The following is a 7,377-nucleotide window of genomic DNA, read 5'->3' on the forward strand; positions in this document are numbered from 1 at the left end:
TAATACTAATAATAATAATAATAATAATAATAATAATAAAGAAAGAGAAGAAGAAGAAGATGATGAGAACTTGGAGATGGAAAATTAATGTAAGGATTAAACAATAATAATAACAAATGTCAAGGTTAGAGGTTTCACTAATGGTATATCAAACAAGTATAGTATAAACTCTTATTATTGAATTGGAAACCACACACAAAGGAGGTTCCAATCAAATTATATATTGTTAACATGATTACATTAGTTATCTTATTCAATTAATGCTAATACTTGTAAATCTCGTCAAGCATTCATGATTATAACTTATGTTAACAACAAATCAAGTTCCTTTCATAGCTCAGGTGTCGGTTATACCATACATTATGGGCTATGAAAGTGCCAAGCATTTGTTGTACCAAGTGTTATACAACATAAATCAAGATTAGTCATTTAACAAGCAACGTATTAAAGAGTGAACAAGATAACAAATATAAAACATGTTAGCATCAAACATTAAAGTCCATATTAAGTTTACATTATACTTATTCTCACACCATTAGTGTAACCTTTTCACCTTGACATAATTAACTTAGCTAGACATAATGAAAGAAAGCAAAATAAATAAACAAAATAAGAACATAAAAGCTAACTAAGTAAAGGAAAGGAAATGAAAAGCATAAGCTTAATATTAATGAAAGCAAAGCATAAACATTACAAAAAATACAAAGAGAGAAAGGAAGAGCATGATCTTGATCTGGAAACCAAGATGCCTAAATGCATGGCAAATGCCTCCTTTTATAGGCCAAAATTGGGAGATATTGATTTGATGACTAATTGATAAGTGGGTGGCCAACTTTTGACTTGGTGACAATCCTTATCTTCTCTTGTCTGCCCAAAACGTCATTGATAACGTCAAAATTGGAGCCAGTTGCAAACATGAAAGTTGTAGGCAATTGTCTCATCTTTCTTGTGTAAAAACTTCAGCTCATTTGGACTTCTAGAACTCCAGATAAAAATTGGAGCCAGTTGCAAACATGAAAGTTGTAGGCAATTGTCTCATCTTTCTTGTGTAAAACATTTAGCTCATTTGGACTTCTAGAACTCCAGATATGGCCAAAATACCGAACAGTACTCGGGCTGGAAGACAGATTCGGGCTTCTTTGTTGTTGCTACAATTTGAACTTGATAATGGCCTTTTTAGATCTTGGGCTCCATATAAAAGTTGTAGGCCTATGTCTTACCTTTCCATCCATATAAATTGGACCTAAATCTGAGATCTGTAGCTCAAGATATGACCCAATTACCGAACAGTGTTCCGGTTTGGATTGCACCGACATCTCTTTTCTAAGTTTGGCCATCTCTTTATCCTTGCAATTTAAGTTCTTCAAGTCATCAATCAATCCTTTCATTTATGTGATAGGCCTGCATTAAAAATAGACATTTACCATAAATTATAGGTATCTTATATTATTAGATACATTATTATAAAACATATTTAAGTTAAGGAGTTATTGATACTTCAAGTGCAAAATGATGATATAAAACCATAATAAAAATGCACTTTTAAGTACTAATCAGCGTGACTGAATTCAAAAGGGCTCTCTTCACGTCAAACATGTTCATACCCAAGATCAGCTTGCAAATCTGCTGACCAAACCATTATCTCAACAATGTACCGTGTTCCTCTAATCCAAGATTAGCCTCACTAATGGGAGTCTTATCTTACAAGGGCATATTAAGGAAACCCGCATCAACTCTACCAAAATCAAGCAATAGATTCCCACTAAAGTTTAGCATTCCAACTGTTACAAATCTTTCCATTTACTATATAAATTATTCTGCCAGAATTATAGCAAATGTCTATATGCAAACTTTCCATTTACTGTAAAAATTATTCTACTAGAATTATAGCAAATGTCTATATGTATTCATTACCAAAAACAGACTCTCCTCTTATATATATTTTACTCAACATTATAATGAAAATTGTGTGGCTTCTCCATCAATTTTGTGAGCAATTTTTTTATGTTTATTCCATAAATTGGTGATTACTTTTGATGTTAAAGATTGATAATTATTTGGATGCTAAAAATAAAAATAAAATTATCAATTTTAAAGGTGAGGAGTGGTGTTGATGGCATCAATGTGAAAGATGATTGAATGGTGTGTATGGTTATATGTTTTTCTAGGATATGTAATTATTTGTTTTTTAAAAAGAAAATATTTCTATTAAAGTTCAGTATGTAAGACTATTGTAAACATCAGAATTCAAATAAAACTTGATTGAACTGAAGTTTATGACAATATTGAAAAAAAAAATCATTTTCAAGAAGGTCAATTTAAGTTTTTTGGTGGAATGAATGTTTCATACTCAACTCTTAAGTGATTAATGTCTATGAACTACTTGTAATTGGTGTAAACGAAGGAGAGAGGTCAAGGTATTAAGGTTGTCAATTTTATTCTGATTGACTTTTCTTTTCGTTTCTTTTTGGAACGATACATTTCAGATCTGAAGTATTTTAGAGTGTCATTTCTAGGTCTTATATTGTGTGCATACGTGCGCGCACACACATATTAAGAAAATATCAAATATACTAAGAAAGTAGATTTCTTAATATGAAGAAGTATAAATAAAATATCTTCATCATTAACATAAAAATAATGTTTTGAAGTTTAAGTTCCTCGTGTTTATTTTCTTTTTCTAATACTGTAAATATTGTTAATTATAGCTTCATCATTATAAAATTTATTGGCATTCTAAAAACAATGTTAGTGTATGTATATATAAAAGCATCTACAACTAGAATATTGCATAAAATCAATGGAATATTTTGTTGATATTTAAACATTGATTATGTTAAAAAAAATTTACCAACAAAATCATCGATGAGCATTGGTCATCAAAAAACATATTATCGATGATTTCTATTTTGTTGATCATTCCTTCAATAATATAATCACCATGGATTTGAAGAAAGAAAAAACACGCCAAACAAAAAAAATATCAGCACCATTCCATCAGTAATTTCATTAATGATTATCGCATATCATCAATAGAAAAAACTATTTATAATTCCATTAATGATTGAATTCATATTACCAATATAATTAACCATTGAGATTCACATACTATTAGTGACAAGTCCAATATTTTTTTCAACTCTCTAAAACATTTAAAGAAACTTAGTTCATCGGTGATTCTATTTGTAATTGTTAATGGCAAAGTCTGACAATTTTTTCCTACTCTCTAGAACTTTTTTAAGGATGTAGTCTATCGGTGATTCTGTTTATAATTGTTAGTGGTAAAGTTATATAATTGTTTTCACACTTTCTAAAACTTTTCAAAGGACTTTTTCCGTCAGTAATTCCATCTGTGATTATTATTTTGTTTGTAATTCCATCAATATTGTATTTAATTTTTTTTTAAGAAATGAAATAAAAAAACATAAAAAATTAAAATAAATAAAATTAAAATAAAAAATCATATTTTATTATAAATTATTAAAATATTACTAAATACAATTTTTCTAGAGGACCGAAGACTAGGTAGGCAACAAGATAGAACACATGTAACACTAATGTTTGACAATAGCTCCTTGTAGAATTAACTAAGTAATCTCAAATCTAAGTTGGGTCGTCTCAACATTAAGCAGGGTCGTACAATTAGTTAGACAATCGGAGATTGGAAGCTCAAACCTGATTGCGAGGAAGTAATGGTCGATACATTATAGTTCATCTGCATATCATCACTTGTAGTATTTGAGATACCATAAACCTAATTTATATTGAGTTTACCGAATAATCTAGCCTCTAACCACAAATATGGATCAAGTTCTAAATAAATTGAAGGATCATCTTTGTATCTTTTGTAATCAAGTGTTAATATTTCCCAAGAAAAAACTATTACCAACTTTTTTTAAAAAAAAAAGTAATAACTTAAGAAAACAATTGTTGAAATTCAACTTACCATCAACTTTTGAGCTTGACTATCAATGAGTTATTACACTGCTTTCTGACGGTTCTCATTTCACATGTGAGTTTCAACAAAAACTCAATCGATCTTGGATCATGTCTAAGAGAAGTAGCCTGCAAAAGAAAGTTATTGTTAGTTAAATATTTTTATATAACACAATATTTTTTTTAAAAAAAAAAGTAATAACAAAATGTTACAATTTGTTTCACATACAAAATAAATAAAATGGATTTGCTGATGTGTGTGGTAATTAAACCATGAATCACCTTGTTTTGGTTATTTGTATCATATTAAAATCATCACGTGAAATGTTAAAACATAATATACTAGATATAAGCATCCTAGATAGCCCCGAGACATGCAATGGTTTGAAATCTCTGCGCATAGCCACGTTTTCCTAGCCTAGAAGACCTTTTTCTTTTGAATATTTCTTTGATTTTATTTTTTTCACCTCATATTAGAAATCATGCAACCTACATAGTAGTAGTAAATTATTGGTTAAGATAATGAAAAATAACATTTTGAATTCAATTTTACCTACTAGCATTGTGATTCTCCCACACCTTTATAGTAATAACATTGTCAGCCTTCTTCTAGTAAAATTTTTCCTTACATGTCAATTTTACAAAATAGTTAGTTCATTAAAATTAAAAAACTGATCAAATTAAAATAAAAAATTATTAATATATATACTAACATTGAATTTTTGAAATCAAACAACAATTATAGACTTTCATTTAGAATTTTTGAAAACTTGATTTCACTTAAACAAAGGCACTTTCATTTATGATTTCATTATTGATAAAATTTCATTCAATCGTTAAAACTAATTATTCAAAAATTATACATTGTTGTTTAACTTTTTATCATACAAAGAAGGAAAAAAAAAAGCTTTAATGTTGCAGTCGGGCTTCCACTGACAATTAAACTTCTGAAAATAAAATATAAAAGATAATTTAATGTTTATATGCTTGATTCAAAAACATTATTTATTCAACAAATTAGGTTGATCATCGAACTAAAATAAGTATTCTTTTAATTTAAAAAATACTTAAATTTCTTTAAGCAAGAAAGATCGAGAAAGATTAAATTAATTAGTGAAAGCATCTAATTAATTCCTTAACATCAATCAAATTTAAGACTAAAAAGCAATTTTTATATTCAATTATCAATGAAAGCTTTAAGAAAGAAAAATAATCAAGCATTTCAAGCTATCGTTAAAAGGTTTACTGAATTTTATTTGTCTTTTGTTTTTTAGGTTAAATCAACTTAATTCATTAATTTTACTTTCTTTTTATTCAAATTAATAATTACATATTGAAAAAAAAACCATATTTACCATAGAAACCATTCAAAAATTGAATGAAAACAATAAATTACATACCAAATCTATTGTTTTTGGGACAGATGTTTATCCTGGTGTAGTTAGATTTATTTCACGGTCTTCTAATTGATTGAGAGGAAAATGAACTGTGCACTGTCTTCACTTGTCACCGACACATACTCGCTCCTTGAAAAAGTAGCTTCTGCTGCTGTGATATCATGAGAAGATTTTGATGTTATTTCTTTCCCGTCACTTTACTAGAACAACCTGAACGCATTCTTGCCTTTTAATGTAAGTTTGAACTATTTTTCCAAGACGGTGATTGCCACAATCTGGTTGAAAAATAGCCACTCAGATTTGGAATGATAATGGCAGTGCTTTGTAATGCATATGCCACTGAAACATTTCTCATTGGGTGAGGGAAACGTAACAATTTTTTAGGGATTAGAAATTGTGGTACATGTATATAATGTATATACTTTTACAGCAATTCCTTGCTCGTACAGACTGTACTACTTCATCCAGAATCTCTAACGAAAGTAGCCATTCTCGGAGTGTTTTTTTCCATTACAGATTTAGGGCTGGCCCTATTTAGCCAGGTAGCTTTGCATTCGAAGTGAAAGGTGAGATTCATTACATATCGAGCTTCGCCATCAATCAATTTTGTACGAGTTCTTGCTATAACATATAGTTTTGAATATGTGGCTTTTTAGAGCCTGCTGAGTGCCATTGCATATGGCGCTCAAGTTTTTAGAATTTGGGTCTGCAAAGAGTATAATAATTGGAATTGATGGTTAATGATAAAGTTGTCTGATGTGGAGGATAATGATTAGGAATTTTTTTTATTTAGCACGCTAACAAGAAAAAAAAATTGAGAAAATAATACTTTTTATTAAAAAATATTTTTAAATCTATAAAAAAGATAATATCATTCTAAATCCTAAACCTTAAATCTATATGACCACAATAACACATGAAGTTATTATTCAGACCACATTGATGATTAAATATCATCATGTAATCCATAACTTATCAGATAACAACTTCGGTGAGAAGAGCAGTACCTGAAATGCCAGCAGTGCAATAGACAAGAGCAAAAATCATCCCACCAAACGCCCAAGCAATGCCCTGAATTCCAACCGTAGAACACTTGGTGCGGGATTTTTCCGCCCCCACCCTGATGACAATTCCCCAGGCTCAAGAAGTGGTGCTGGAGGTGGTTCTGTACAGTCCTCGACGTCTTGGTTTTGAGCAGCTGTTCCTATGGGTTGCCTCGCTATATACCTATTTGCACCCACCCTCACATCTTCTTCTACCCCCTCCATGTCCACTATATCTTTCACGATTTATGAAAAAAGAATTTGGCCTCACTTGCCTCTTATTGCTATTGTTTTAAGCCTTTTTTTATTACAGAAGTTAAGTCTATATGATCAATTGAGAAGCTCACCAGTTACGAGTAGTGAGAGTGTGGGGTATTTGTAGCTTTAGTTTAGGACGAATATTGTTTGTCCTGGTGTAGGTGAATTTATTTCATTGTCTTCTGATTAATTGAGAGGACAAAGACCTGTGCATTGTCTTCACATCCGACCGATCCATGCTACTTGAAAAAGTATTTGCAGCTTGAATTTGGGACAAATGTTTGTCCTCGTGTAGGTGAGTTTCTTTCATTGTCTTCTAATTGATTGAGAGGAAAATGAACTGTGCATTGTCTTCACTTCGCTGTCATGTCATGAAAAGATTTTGATGTCATTTCTTTCCCATGTGTAGCTTCCACTTTACTTGTACAGTTCTTTGAAATCATTATTGCCTTTTAATGAAAGTTTGAACCATTTTTACAAGATAGAGATTGCAACAATTTGGTTGAAAGTAGCCGCTCAGATTTGGAATGATAATGGTAGTGCTTAGCACTGCATATGCCAAAATTATGTTTCATTTGTATATAGTTATACACTTTAATATTTAACAATTTTATTGACAGAGAATTTTCTCTCGGCATAAGATTATTATTACATATATAAAAATTCTTTAATAAAATATAGCCGTCAGAATAACACTCATAAATAATTTTATCATCAGTCGTTAATTTTAGTAATAAAAAAAT

General features: G+C 30.0%; 1 long non-coding RNA gene across 1 annotated transcript; it reads right to left on the bottom strand.

The window, feature by feature from the left end:
* Positions 1–3,607: 3,607 nt before the first annotated feature.
* Positions 3,608–6,779, bottom strand: LOC105119368 (uncharacterized). The gene is made up of 3 exons (XR_841127.1): positions 6,341–6,779; positions 5,337–5,484; positions 3,608–4,065 (listed from the first exon to the last, which is right to left on the bottom strand). It is a non-coding gene; the product is annotated as an uncharacterized LOC105119368 (long non-coding RNA).
* Between the last annotated feature and the right edge of the window lie 598 nt (positions 6,780–7,377).

This window comes from Populus euphratica, unplaced genomic scaffold, assembly GCF_000495115.2.
Source record: "Populus euphratica unplaced genomic scaffold, PopEup_1.0 scaffold2824.1, whole genome shotgun sequence".
Taxonomy (NCBI): domain Eukaryota; kingdom Viridiplantae; phylum Streptophyta; class Magnoliopsida; order Malpighiales; family Salicaceae; genus Populus; species Populus euphratica.